At 40.3% G+C, this 13,854-nt stretch overlaps 1 non-coding gene across 1 annotated transcript; it reads right to left on the bottom strand.

Moving 5' to 3' along the window:
• Nucleotides 1-830: 830 nt before the first annotated feature.
• LOC120112284 lies at nucleotides 831-936 on the bottom strand. Its single transcript, XR_005513757.1, has one exon. It is a non-coding gene; the product is annotated as a small nucleolar RNA R71 (small nucleolar RNA).
• Between the last annotated feature and the right edge of the window lie 12,918 nt (nucleotides 937-13,854).

Genomic DNA, 13,854 nt, shown 5'->3' with positions numbered 1-13,854 from the left:
TTGGCTCCTAGGGACATTCGAGCTCAATAGGACGAAGATCACCGAAAGTTGCACCAATTTCGCTCTATGGCTTAGTTGATGTCTAGGCAAGCTTTGTCCCTATAAGGAAGACAGTTCATCTGTTCGAGGCAAGTGGGTTTTAAGTGGGACCTTTGCGAACGCATCGTGACCCCTCCACTTACCTGGGAGCTTACCTGGTCAACTCGGTTCATTAGACCGGATTGGAGGCTTAGGTGCCCTTTCAAACCAGTTAGGAGCTGTCTAGTGATTTTAGGACAAAGATTAGGATTGATATGCTTTTCTCTTTTATTGCATGCTTGATTGATCGAGTACTAGTGTATGCATGGTAGTCGTTCTAGAGTACAAAATCTATTACCTTTGACCCTGAAATAGAACGAACCCTTAGGAACATTCGAGCTAAGATCAAAATATTAGGATCATCCCCACCTCTTAAGATGGCTGAAGAACAACCCAAACTCCTGAGGGAGTACTTTACTCTCACTATTTACACTTTCCCATCTTGCATTCGATTACCTGAGGTAGCAGCTGTACAATATGAAATAAAGTCTAGTGTGATCCAAATGCTTCTATCTTTTTATGGGCTCACCAACGAAGACCCATACAAATATTTAGATGAATTTCTTGAGATTTGCACCACTGTCAAGATTCAGAACTTCACTGATGATGCCTGAAACTTAGATTATTTCTCTTCTCCCTTAAAGATAGAGCCAAACAATGGCTGAATTCTTTAGAAGCTAACTCGATTCGTTCTTGGGATCAAATGCAACAAGAATTTCTTAAAAAATACTTTCCTATAGGAAGAACGAACCAGTTTAGACGTGCCACTACAAGCTTCTCCCAAACCGAGGGAGAAGAATTTCATGAAACTTGGGAGAGATTTCGGGACCTAATCCATAAATGCCCTCATCATCAAATACCTAAGTGGCAGCTAGTGCAATGTTTTTATGACGGTTTGACTGAACGAAACCGTCAGATGATCGATGCTGCATGCGGGGGGACTTTATGCTTCGAAATGAGCATGAAGCATGGCAACTATTTGAAAATCTTAATGAAAACTCCCTCCACCATGCTTCATGTTCTCGTCAAGCACCCCCGAGTTCTCAAAGAAAAGGGACCATTTGTGAAATAAGTCATTTTATGGACCTGTCCAGCAAGGTAGATGCATTGTCCCATAAGATTGACCAGCTGATGATAGGTGGGCATTACATGAACTCTTCCCAAGCACAAGTATGTACTATTTGTTCTAGCCCATCCACCCTATTCATGAGTGCCCCTCAGTGCCCCAATTTCCCAAACTCGTGCAAGAACACATCAATGCTGCTCAAACACAGCCCAGACCGGATAATGACCCATTTTCCAATACATATAACCTGGGATGGCGAAATCATCCAAACTTTTCTTGAAGCAGCAAGCTTCGAACACAGCCCAATCCTATTCCCAAAATTTTCAAAATCCTCAGAATTTTCAAACCCAACAAAATATTCATCCCTACCGTCCCTCGACTTAATTTCAACACACTTCTCCTCCACCCCAAAGAAACACAGCCTTTGAGGAGAAAGTGTTGAATGCCCTTCATGGTTTGGAAACCATTACACAATTGGTGCACTCTCACACGCAATCAATCGCCAAGCTAGAATCCCAGATGGGGCAACTAGCTAATGCACTGAACAAGCGAGAGGAAGAAAAGCTTCCAAGCCAACCGCTAAGTAATCATAGGGGACAATACATAGCTCAAGAAAATCAATTAAATGCAATTCATCATGAACAAGCCAATGCTTTGACTATCCTAAGGAGTGGACGTATAATAGACAATAAGATTGGGGAGGACAACATTAAGGAAGGTGAAGAAGAGGATAGAAATGTGTCAAATGAAAATCTAAAACCTTCTTCTTCTTCTTCGGCTAGTCCATCTTCTGCCAAAACTCACATCCCAAAGGCCCCATTTTCTGAAGCTCTTACTTCACCCTCTCCATTTGGCAAAAAGGAAACTTCACTAGAGGAGATGATGGAGATTTTCAAACAAGTGAAGATCAACCTTCCACTTCTTGATGCTATTAGACAAGTTCCCTCCTATGCCAAATTTCTTAAAGACCTGTGCACCCAAAAGCGAAAATCTAGGACACATGTGCCTAGAAAGGTCTTCCTAACTGAGCAAGTGAGTTCTATTCTCCAACACAACACCCCTCCGAAATTCAAAGATCCTGGTGCTCCCACCATCTCCTGTGTCTTAGGAAATAATTTTATTGATCGAGCACTCTTAGATCTAGGGGCAAGTGTCAACCTTTTACCTTACTCAGTTTATGAGAAGCTTGGGTTAGGTGAGTTAAAACCAACCTCAGTATCCCTTCAATTAGCTGAACGATCTGTAAAAACACCACGTGGGATAATTGAAGATGTTCTTGTCAAGATAGATAAATTCTATTTTCCAGTAGATTTCATCATCCTTGATATGGAACATGAACCTAATCCTAAGAAACAAATCTCCGTGATCCTTGGGCGCCCCTTTTTAGCAACAGCCAATACGTGCATCAATTGTAGAACAGGGGTAATGAACATATCATTTGGGAACATAAAGGTAAAATTAAATGTGTTCAATGCGGCCGACCAACCCGCGAGGAAAGTTGAGTGTTTTATGATAGACAAAATAGATGACCTCATAGAAGGAGATGCAAAAACTACCTCACTGTGTCTGGCTGAAGACAATAAACTTAGCGCTTGTTGGGAGGCAACCCAATTCTCTTAGATTTCTTTAACATTGAGGACAATGTTAGGTTTAGGTTTGAGGATATTTTTGAGTATTTTTAAGAATTTTTGGTTTTGTTTGCATCTCTTGCATTCGTTTTCACTTCACAATGTCAGGTTTAGGTTGGGGGTATTCATCTTGATTTTCATCAAAAAAAAATTGTGTTCATTTTCATTTTTATAAAATAATAAATAATAATAATAAAAAAAATTTAACAATAATAAAAAAAACCTAATTTCTATACATTTATGCGAGAATGATAAATACACAAGGTATATAAAATCTAAAAAGCCCAATGACTAGTCGGAAGTAATACAAATTTAAGTTCTTTTCATTAAGTTCTCTTAGGGAGTTGTAAGCTAATTAATACTTCCGGAATTTCACTACACACTGGCCGACACTTCTAAGGTCTAGGCTCGACATTATATTGATAGTATAGTGGCAACCTTGGACCCTGATGAATCATACTTATCTAATCCAAAAAAAAAAATCATCAATAAAAATGGATTTAGTCAGGAACATCGAAAAGGGCTACCTATTGTCAAAGGTTAAGTGGGCTTGTGATGAGGACTCCGAGCATAAGTCCGTAGGGGAGTCTTGATGCCTGACACCTTGTGCCAACTGGTGTGAGAGTTGTCGACTAATTGCTCGTTACCCGGAGAAATCACCACAAGAGTAAAAGTACACAATTATACATCTTTCAAAAAAAAATAATAAAAAAAAACCTAATTTCTATAAATTTATGCGAGAATGATAAATACACAAGGTATATAAAATTTAAAAAGCCCAATGACTAGTCGGAAGTAATACAAATTTAAGTTCTTTTCATTAAGTCTCTCTTAGGGAGTTGTAAGCTAATTAATACTTCGAAATTTCACTACACACTGGCCGACACTTCTAAAGTCTAGGCTCGACATTATATTGATAGTATAGTGGCAACCTTGGACCCTGATGAATCATACTTATCTAATCCAAAAAAAAAATCATCAATAAAAATGGATTTAGTCAGGAACATCGAAAAGGGCTACCTATTGTCAAAGGTTAAGTGGGCTTGTGATGAGGACTCCGAGCATAAGTCCGTAGGGGAGTCTTGATGCCGGACACCTTGTGCCAACTAGTGTGAGAGTTGTCGACTGATTGCTCGTTACCCGGAGAAATCACCACAAGAGTAAAAGTACACAATTATACATCTTTCAAAAAAAAAAAAAAAGTTCTATAGAAAAAGACAATAGTGTGAAAGCCGACGTTGTAAAAATTCGAGTAAACTGGAATATTACAGATAAAGCCCGTGAGGTACTAAAGTAAACATCCACAACTCTCGAAATCCTGCAGATATGATGATTTCGAATCAGTGAGCAGGTCTTTTCGACCAATCCTTGGAAACTACTAGTATTAACAATATTTTGGAGATCCGAACCCTTAGCTTGTGTACGGTCCAGATTTCACCGAGCACTCCAGTATAAATAAGTCTTACAACTTCCTAAACGGAAACTTAATGACTTTAACTTAGATTGCATACTAACCTAGAATTTGGGCTGACTTAGTAAATAAAACCGTGTGTGCTTTGAAATTCTTATCATTTATGTATCTTAAATTAGATTTTAATAATAATAATAAAAAAAAGAGAGTTTTCGAAATTCTTAGCTAGTATGCATTTGGAATTTGATTTTCACCTCATAGATCAATTGATTTTAAAAAAAAAGAGAAAAGAAATTAATAGTAACAATAATGATAAATGATTTATTGAAGTTTGTGGGTATCTTCACTAAAAATCCTCACGAGACTACAACCCGTCCACTAGGATAACCTAGGGGTTTAAAGCCTTGTTACATATGGTAAATGTAACCGCGATGCCTGCGAAAGTGAGTTAAAATTCTTCTTTTCTAGTTTTATTTTGCTCGAGGACTAGCAAAACATAGGTTTGGGGGTGTGATAAGTGCTGAATAATTTATAATTTAGTTATCTTTTCATAGCACTTATCAATATTCTTAAAGTAATAAGTACATACTTTACCATGAAATTGAATAAACATTGAAATAAATTTAAAATATGGTAAGAGGTAAATACTTCTTTTCTCAAAACATACTTTGAACTTGTCTCTCTCCTGGTTGTAATCTTTCATGAAAACATATAAGGAGGAGATTGTGTTGACCCGGTTTAGTAACCTGATGGAGTTGTAATCAAGCCAAGGCTATGATTAAATAGGTTTTGGTCCTGATTAGATTCAAAGTTATAATTGTATGGGAAATATTTGATTAACCTTGTTATTAAGTCACGGTCCTGCTTTTAGCCTTGTAGAGTCCGGTCTGAAGTTGTTTAGCAGAATTAAATTTAAACGACATTGGGCTCGAGAGTAAGTTCACGCAAATCAACGATCATGACCCACCTCAAATCCAAAGTCAATTCCCAACCAATTCCCTTACCTGCCTTCATAATAAAATTTATAAATTTAAAAACAAAAAAAAGAAAATAATGAATATAATAAAATAAATAAAAATAATTTCGAGAAGAATCACTGAATTCACTGTTCATATGAACAGTGTCCCGTAAAAAACACTGTTCATATGAACAGTGTTAAAAAATATATATATATATATATGTAATAACAAATGAGTTCACTATTTATCTTCTTCCCCCCCTCCCCCGCAGTGCATCACGGCCGAGATTCCCGTCGATTCTCCCGTTCCAGCCACGAGATGGCGTCGTCTAAGAAATCCTCCACGCGGTGCAGCCAACCTTTCGTTCCTCCGCCTGCGCCTCCGCCTCCGCACAACGGCCATTCGGAGCGATCCTCCCAGCCGCATCAACCGCATGCCATCCGCCGCCCATTCCCACCTCCCAGCAGCCGAAAATCACTCCTCCATGATCAACGCTTCCAGCATCCCATGAAATCAAGCATCCAGCCGTCTCCCTCTCCGCCCGTGACGCATCCGGAGCCAATCCCCCGCTTCCGCGATTCAAAGCTCAATTTCCTGCAAGCATCCGAGCATCCGAGATAGTCTCCGCATCCTCCGAGCTTCTTCCAATCCATTTGCAGCCGCAACCATTCCGGGATACGATCACAGCTCCTTCCATTTCCAGGGAACCCAGCACCCACCGTGGTTGCCCGTGATTTCCCTTCGCATCCCGAATCAGCCAGCCATCCGCCAGGAAGCGCATCATCGCCTCCCCCGCCTCCGCCTCGTCCGTTTCCGTGATCAGCGCCCCAGCGATTTCAACGGCCGTTTCGATCCCAGTCGGCTGCAAGGGGTGGGGAAGTCCTATATAGGGGGCCACAGTTGGAAGAAAAAGGGGGAGCTCGGTTGAGAAGAAGAAACAGGGGAGACCCCTGTTTTTGGTGAAGAAAAGAAGCCACCAGCCGAAAGAAAAGAGAGAAAAAGAAATAAAAAAGAGAGAAAAAGGGGAGGAAAGAGAATAGTTTTGATATTTTGGGAATAATGGTAGTTGATCAATTTCATTTGAAGATGGGAGGTCGTCCGAAAGCCATGCTTGGCTAAACATCCAAAATCTAGGGCTGGATGAAGCCCTGGCAATGTATCAAGGCATTGTTGGTTCTTATTTTTTTTATTATTTTGGAGCTTGTTTAAATTCTTATCTTCAATGAAATATTTCTTTTATGATGTTTTAAACCTTGAGCATGCCATTTACTATTCGTGTTTGCTAAAGTAGTCTAAGATGATCCATGCCTAGGAAGATAGGTGTACTGCACCCTAGATTAGCATACTTAGGTAGACACTTCATGCTACACCGAAGATGGATCTTCCTAACACTCTTTATATTTTATTTTAAAAGGCTTGTAGCCAAAATTGCATGCCTCTCCAAAAGACAAAAATTAAGAACACAATCCTTGATGCAATGCTATGTGGTGGATTCCAAACCCTAGATCTATTAACTTTGATAAATTTCAATTCGTACTCATAGATTAATTTAGTTAAATCAAGTTAGCACATCCTTCTTCTTGATTTATTTTTAAAAGAAAAATAACTTATTCTTCAATCCCTGTGGACCGACACCCCGTAATCACTATCCTACAGGATACGTGCTATTGCGTGGTTTATTTTTTGAAATTGAAAAGAACCGATCAATTTTTGGCGCCGTTGCCGGGGATTGCTTGCATAGTTATTTTTTCCTATCATTAAAAAGAAAATTAATTAATTAAAAAAAACTTTCAAAAAAAATATATAAAAAATTATTTTCTATTATTGTATTTTTTTGTCTCCTTTTCCTCTTCTACTAATTTTTTTTTTTTTAATTTTTCTTTTGGTCTTATTTGATCAGGAATCGAAGAGGAGATCTGGGCTATCAAAAAGGAATGCTTTAGAGGTTTGCTTAAAAAAATTTTAAATTGCTGGAGAAATTTCCTTTGGTAACCTCCAAACCTTCTTATTTAAATTAATTATTAGCTTGAAATTTTGTGGTGATTGTTTGATTTAATTTTAGCAAAAGTGTGAATGTATGCTTGATACACATACACAAATTAATCCCGCACATAGTAAGGGCAATCACCCCAACAACATAAGAGCTGGATTTCATCATCGGATTCTTGCCCAACTTAGGTGAACTCAATCTCACATAGTGTCACTTTAATTAAAATCATTAGACATTGGGCTCCTAGGGACATTCGAGCTCAATAGGACGAAGATCACCGAAAGTTGCACCAATTTCGCTCTATGGCTTAGTTGATGTCTATGCAAGCTTTGTCCCTATAAGGAAGACAGTTCATCTGTTCGAGGCAAGTGGGTTTTAAGTGGGACCTTTGCGAACGCATCGTGACCCTCCACTTACCTGGGAGCTTACCTGGTCAACTCGGTTCATTAGACCGGATTGGAGGCTTAGGTGCCCTCTTCAAACCAGTTAGGAGCTGTCTAGTGATTTTAGGACAAAGACTAGGATTGATATGCTTTTCTCTTTTATTGCATGCTTGATTGATCGAGTACTAGTGTATGCATGCTAGTCGTTCTAGAGTACAAAACCTATTACCTTTTGACCCTAAAATAGAACGAACCCTTAGGAACATTCGAGCTAAGATCAAAACATTAGGATCATCCCCACCTCTTAAGATGGCTGAAGAACAACCCAAACTCCTGAGGGAGTACTTTACTCCCACTATTTACACTTCCCCATCTTGCATTCAATTACCTGAGGTAGCAGCTGTACAATATGAAATAAAGTCTAGTGTGTGTCAGATGTATGCCCTAGAAGCCAATCTGGCTGACACATTGTTAATTCTAGGGACATAATTTTGTACTTGACTATTTATTATTGAATAAATAAAAGGCATCTTTTCATTCATATTATTTATGTGTCTATGAATCGTCCAGAAATTAATAAGATGATGATACATATTCTCAAGAGTTGAGAATTTGAGCCATGTATCATTGGTGATTAATTTCTAAATGCTCCTGATCAATGGATCATCACGAGGACGGTGATCGATCCGATCAGTGCACAGATCACTTTCCTTCTGGATGGACGAGACTTGAGTCCACAGTGTAGGGACACTGAAGTGATAGTGCAGGTGCTTGTTAGAGAACAAGGGTACTGAGCGTGACCAAGACAAGAAGTCACTTGGATGTCTATCCACTCGTCAGTGACTTGCTTGATGTTGCAGTAGTGTGACTGGTCCTTTGACCTGCGGTGCTTCGGCTACTCACAGTGAGGTTATTGTAGTTTGACTGCACACATACATGGTCTCTAGCCATATGGGTCCATGCAGTGTAGATTGGCTGCAGTAGTTCACTGTAGGAGTAGGGTATGCACCTACAAGGAATCTATCGACCTTGATAGAAGAGGAGTGATCCTATGTGATTTGTTAGACTGAGTTCTAAGACCTTGGCCAGGGCAGTAATATAAAGTGGAGAAAGAGTTTTCCACTATCGAACTCGAGTCGAATAAATCTTGACATATGACAGACGATGGGGTTTGACGAGTTGTCCATGACCTCCGTCCTGTAGGGATCCACGATAGTAGGACTGTATCACATGTTAACTGCACCTAGAGGTTCATCATTCTATTCTGCTGGGTAGCCACTACATGCTGCTAGGTGTCACTGGTGGATGGTGGGACTCACAGGGATTATCTCGATGATCGATAAACCCTAATGAGTTGAGTTGGAATCGTTCCAACCCATTGAAAGGAGTTTTCAATGATATAGTGATAGAGATCACAATATATCTCACTACCAGTCAGAATAGAACCTATGGGGTCACACACACTAGAAGTATTGACCGATCCGATGGTTGAAAGTGATTATGAATCACAAGTAATCAATTCGATTGATAAGTTGAAGAAGGAACAAAGGGAATTAATTAATTGGACTTGAAACAAGAGTCCTACTTCGAGTAGGATTCCTAGAGTCCTAATTGGATTAGGACTGGGAATCCTAGTTGGAGTAGGACTGGGATTCCTACTTGGAATAGGATTCCTACAATCCTAATGAGATTAGGATTTTGAATCAAAATTGGATTCCTACTTGGAGTAGGATTCCTAGAGTCCTAATCGGATTAGGACTTCGGATTCAAATAGAGTCCTAATTGGATTAGGACTAAAATTAATATATGTCCTAATTGGATTAGGGTTTCTTAAGTCACAATTAATTATTAATCTAATGAATCAATAAGACTCCTAATTGGATTAGGATTGAAGAGTTCAATTGAGTCAAAATTGATTTAAGTTCTAATTGGATTAGGACTTACCTAGATTGGATCCAAATTGGTTCACCCTTGGGCTAAGCCTAATTGGATTAGGGCTTGACCACATTAGGGCATTCCAATCCTACCTAATAGGATTAGGGTTTACCATGAGGAGGGGATAAGCCCCTCCCCTTTCCACGTGGAGAAGGGAAAGAGCCGGCGCCCCCTCTTGGAAAGACATCAAGCTCCTAAATGTTAGGAGCTCCACATGTCTATAAAAGGGATGGGGGCACCAGGCGCCTGCATAGAAGAAGTCCTCTTCCTCCTTGCCGTACGCCCCTCTCTCTCTCCTCTTGGTTCAGCCGCAAGCAAGGAAGAAAAAAGCCAAAGGTGGCGGCATCCTCTTCCTCCCTTCTTCCTTCCAACGCAGGGAAAAGAAAGAAGGCTGCGTGGGGATTCTTCTTCTTCCTCTTCTTCATCCTTCTTCTTCCTCCTCTCAAGCACAATCAAGGTTGATTGAAAGAGAGGAATCAGCCATCAAAGAAGTCTTTGCAAGGGAGCTAGCACCCCGGGAAGACAAGAGAGCTTTGATCGGATCCTGCTTCGTGTGGATACCCGTAGAGGCCGGACTTGAACGGCTTCAAGCGAACCTTCATCCTAACCACGAATTCATTTGCGGTGATCATCTACCCGCACAAGGTGAAGATCTGATCTTCCTAAAGTTTTAAAAGTTTTAATTCTTATCTAACTACGAAGGTTCATGAAACAACGTTCATGCGATGAACGTCGATCCCGCATGCCGATTCCGCTGCCATCTGAATTTTTTGAAATATCAGCGGCATGGGCGGGTTCCCAACAGTGGTATCAGAGCCTAGGCTTCGTAGATTAAGGTAAGAATTAAATATCTAAAGGCTTATTAGATCTGAAAATTGAATGATCATGCATGCTGAAAATTCTGCATGCAGATTTTTCAGGGGTGCTGATTTTTGCATGCTGATTTTTATGTGATAAAAGATGATTCTAATTGCATTGTTAATGAGATTACAAAGTTTAGAATCATGATTAGCATGATCAGCAACCTATGTCATGATATAATCAGTTAGTTTTCAGATCTGAAAATTATAATTGTTGCATATGGTGATGATCATAGGATTCAAACCCTTTTGGTATCAAATGTAATGACCTGCGATGTGATCTGCGATGTCATGTAATTTTTCAGATGCTTGCATGCATCTTATTTGATGTTTTGAGAGGCCTGCGTGCCTCCTAAAAGGAGATGTAATTTATTTTTATTTTTATTTTACATCTGGTTGTATTTCTGTGATGTGATGTACGTCAACGATCAAGTTGAAGACAGGCATGAGATGAACAGGTGATCTAAGCGGTTGATGGCGATTGGATCAAGAGTTGATCAAGGATCGAATCAAGGAGGCTTGGAACCAATTCAAGAGTTGAAGACCAGTTGATCGATTGACGTGCATGTGCTTGTAATACGACCTAACTAGAATCCATGATCATCACCTATTTAAAGTTTAGCTTTAATTATTGCTGCGATTATAACTGCCTGCAATGTGCCGTTTGCATGTGATGTGAATGTGAGTCGGGTAGATAGGTTTACATGTGATGTAGCAAACCCAATTGAGACCTAAATCAAAACCTCCTCAATCAAGTCGAGAGTGAACCGACATGAGCAAGTCATATTAGATTAATTGATCTAATTGGTGTCTAGGAAAGCATGAAAGGTGGTTACTTAATTAGGACCTTACTCTCTGAGTAAGGGGAGCCTCCCACCTGCTTACCTGGCCAATTGTTCGATTACCTCTTATGAAGGCTCAAGTTGCAAACACTAAGACCTGATTAACCAATATTAAGTCAATAGGTCTTCCACTGTAGTAGAGCTGCTAAGGCCTTTCTGATGTTGATTTGTCTCGGCTGGACACAGTGGTCAAGTTGCATCGGGGGGCTGGACCTCTCTATAGACATGAGATGTTGTAGGGTAAAGGTGGGGTTGGGCACCAATAACTGTTAGGTGAGGACCCAATGACGACTTTATTCCTACGGTTATACGGTGGGTCTGACTTAACTAAGAAATGGGACCAATAACTGTTAGGTGAGGTTTCATGGCTTAGAGACCAAGTTACACTGCAACATGCTTGAGAAGCATTGTACAAGAGTTGTACATTCATCATCTATGTGTCACCAATAACTGTTAGGTGAGGTGGCATGTAAATTGGTGGGACCGCAGTACCCACTAGAAACCCTAGTCGTGTGGGATTTCCGTTTTCCTACCAGGGGAGTGTGAGGGATTCGAGAAAATAGTGGGAGTTACATTTGTTCTAAAAGACCTTAGAACAGATTAGGATCAAGTACAAAAGTCTAACTAGAATCTTTACTCTCTGCAGATACAATGTCAGCTTCAAACCCTTTGACCCGTATTCTTGAGACCAACCGACTGACCGGAACCAATTACAAAGACTGGCTTAGAAACCTCAAAATTATTTTGGACTGTGAGAAAATAGGCTACATACTCGATTCAGATATCCCCATACTACCACACGTCCTACTGATGTTCAGCGTGAGATGCATAAAAAGTGGTTGGATGATGACATTAGAGTAAAATGCTATATGATGGCATCCATGTCAAATGAACTCCAATGCCAGCATGAAAATATGAAGACTGCTAGGGACATACTGGCACACCTGCAAGAGTTGTATGGTGAGCAGAGTCGCACAGCTCGTTTTGAAGTGTCCAAGAGGCTTTTCAAAAAAGATGCGCGAGGGGCAGTCTGTCCATGATCACGGTCTGACTATGATCAAGGACCTAGAGGAGCTTGAGAAGCTCGGTATGGACATGCACAAGGAATTACAAGTGGATTTGATCCTACAGTCACTTCCTGATTCATTTGGTCAGTTTATAGTAAACTACCACATGAATAAGATTGAATGCACTAAGATGAACTAATAAACATGTTGGTAACTGCTGAGGGAGCCTTGAAAGGTTCAAGGGGCAATGTCCTTGCTGCTGAGTTGACTTCTGGTTCCAAGAGAAAGTCTACTTGGAAGAAAAAGAAGCCTGCTAAGAAGCAGAAAAAGACAAGAAGCCAAAGAAGGAAGTTCAAAAGAAAAAGGCTAACGACAAAGGAAAATGTTTCCACTGCAATGTCGACGGCCACTGGAAGAGAAACTGTCCTTCATACCTCGAGAGCCTGAAGAACAAGAAAGGTAACATACCTTCAGAAGGTATAGACTTGCTCATTATTGAAACTAATCTAACGGTTTCTTCTACTTCTAGTTGGGTTATAGATTCTGGTTCTAGTGCTCATTTGTGCACTACCATGCAGGGTCTAAAGGAAAGTAGAAGGCTGGCGGAAGGTGCGGTAACCCTTCGGGTTGGCAACGGGGCAAAAGTTGCTGCTGTGGCTGTGGGCACCTACCATCTGCGACTACCGTCTGGATTTAGTTTATTACTTAGAGACTGCTATTATGTACCTGCTGCTAGCAGAAATTTGATTTCTGTTTCATGTCTAGCACAGGAAGGTCATGTTTTTACATTTGACAAAGACTGCTGTTCTATTTATTTAGAAATAAAATAGTTGCACGTGGTTTTATGATTGACAGTCTCTATCATTTACATATGGATGTATCTGTGAATGTTACCGAGCAAGAAGTGAGTGCCAAAGGATCCAAAAGATCCAGAGATGAGATAAACCAAAAATATTTGTGGCACCTCAGACTTGGCCATATTGGAGAGGACAGAATGAACAAAATGGATAAAGATGGGCTTTCGGCTCATTGACTTCCGAGTCATATCCATTTGTTTGTCCTGTCTTCAAGGAAAAATGGCTAGATTCCCTTTGTAGGACATGGGGAGAGGACCACTGAAATACTTACCCTAGTACATACAGATGTATGTGGCCCATTCGATGTGCTAGCAGGGTTGATTTTTACTTCATTTTTACCGATGATTATTCACGGTATGGGTATGTGTATCTTATGAGACACAAGTCTGAATCTTTTGAAAAGTTCAAAGAGTTCAAGAATGAAGTAGAAAAACAAACAAAACCTCTTAAGGCTCTTCGATCAGATCGAGGAGGAGAATACCTTAGTGGGAATTCCGGACTATCTCAAGGAGAAAGGCATAGTCTCACAATGGACACCTCCGGGTACACCTCAACTCAACGGGTGTCAGAGAGGAGGAATCGGACCCTATTGGATATGGTCAGGTCCATGATGAGCTTCACTGATTTACCTATGTTTCTTTGGGGAGATGCCTTACTCAGCTATTTATTTTGAATAGAGTTCCCTCTAAATCCGTTCCTACCACACCGTATGAGATATGGCATGGTAAGAAACCAAGATTTGGGGATGTCCGGCCCACGTCAAGAGACTACAGGCAGACAAGTTAGAGGCTAGGACCATAAGTGCTCGTTTTATAGGATATCCTAAAGAGTCATTAGG

Source organism: Phoenix dactylifera, chromosome 10 (genome assembly GCF_009389715.1).
Source record: "Phoenix dactylifera cultivar Barhee BC4 chromosome 10, palm_55x_up_171113_PBpolish2nd_filt_p, whole genome shotgun sequence".
NCBI classification, from domain to species: Eukaryota; Viridiplantae; Streptophyta; class Magnoliopsida; order Arecales; family Arecaceae; genus Phoenix; species Phoenix dactylifera.
This window is presented reverse-complemented; position numbering and strand designations above follow the sequence as displayed.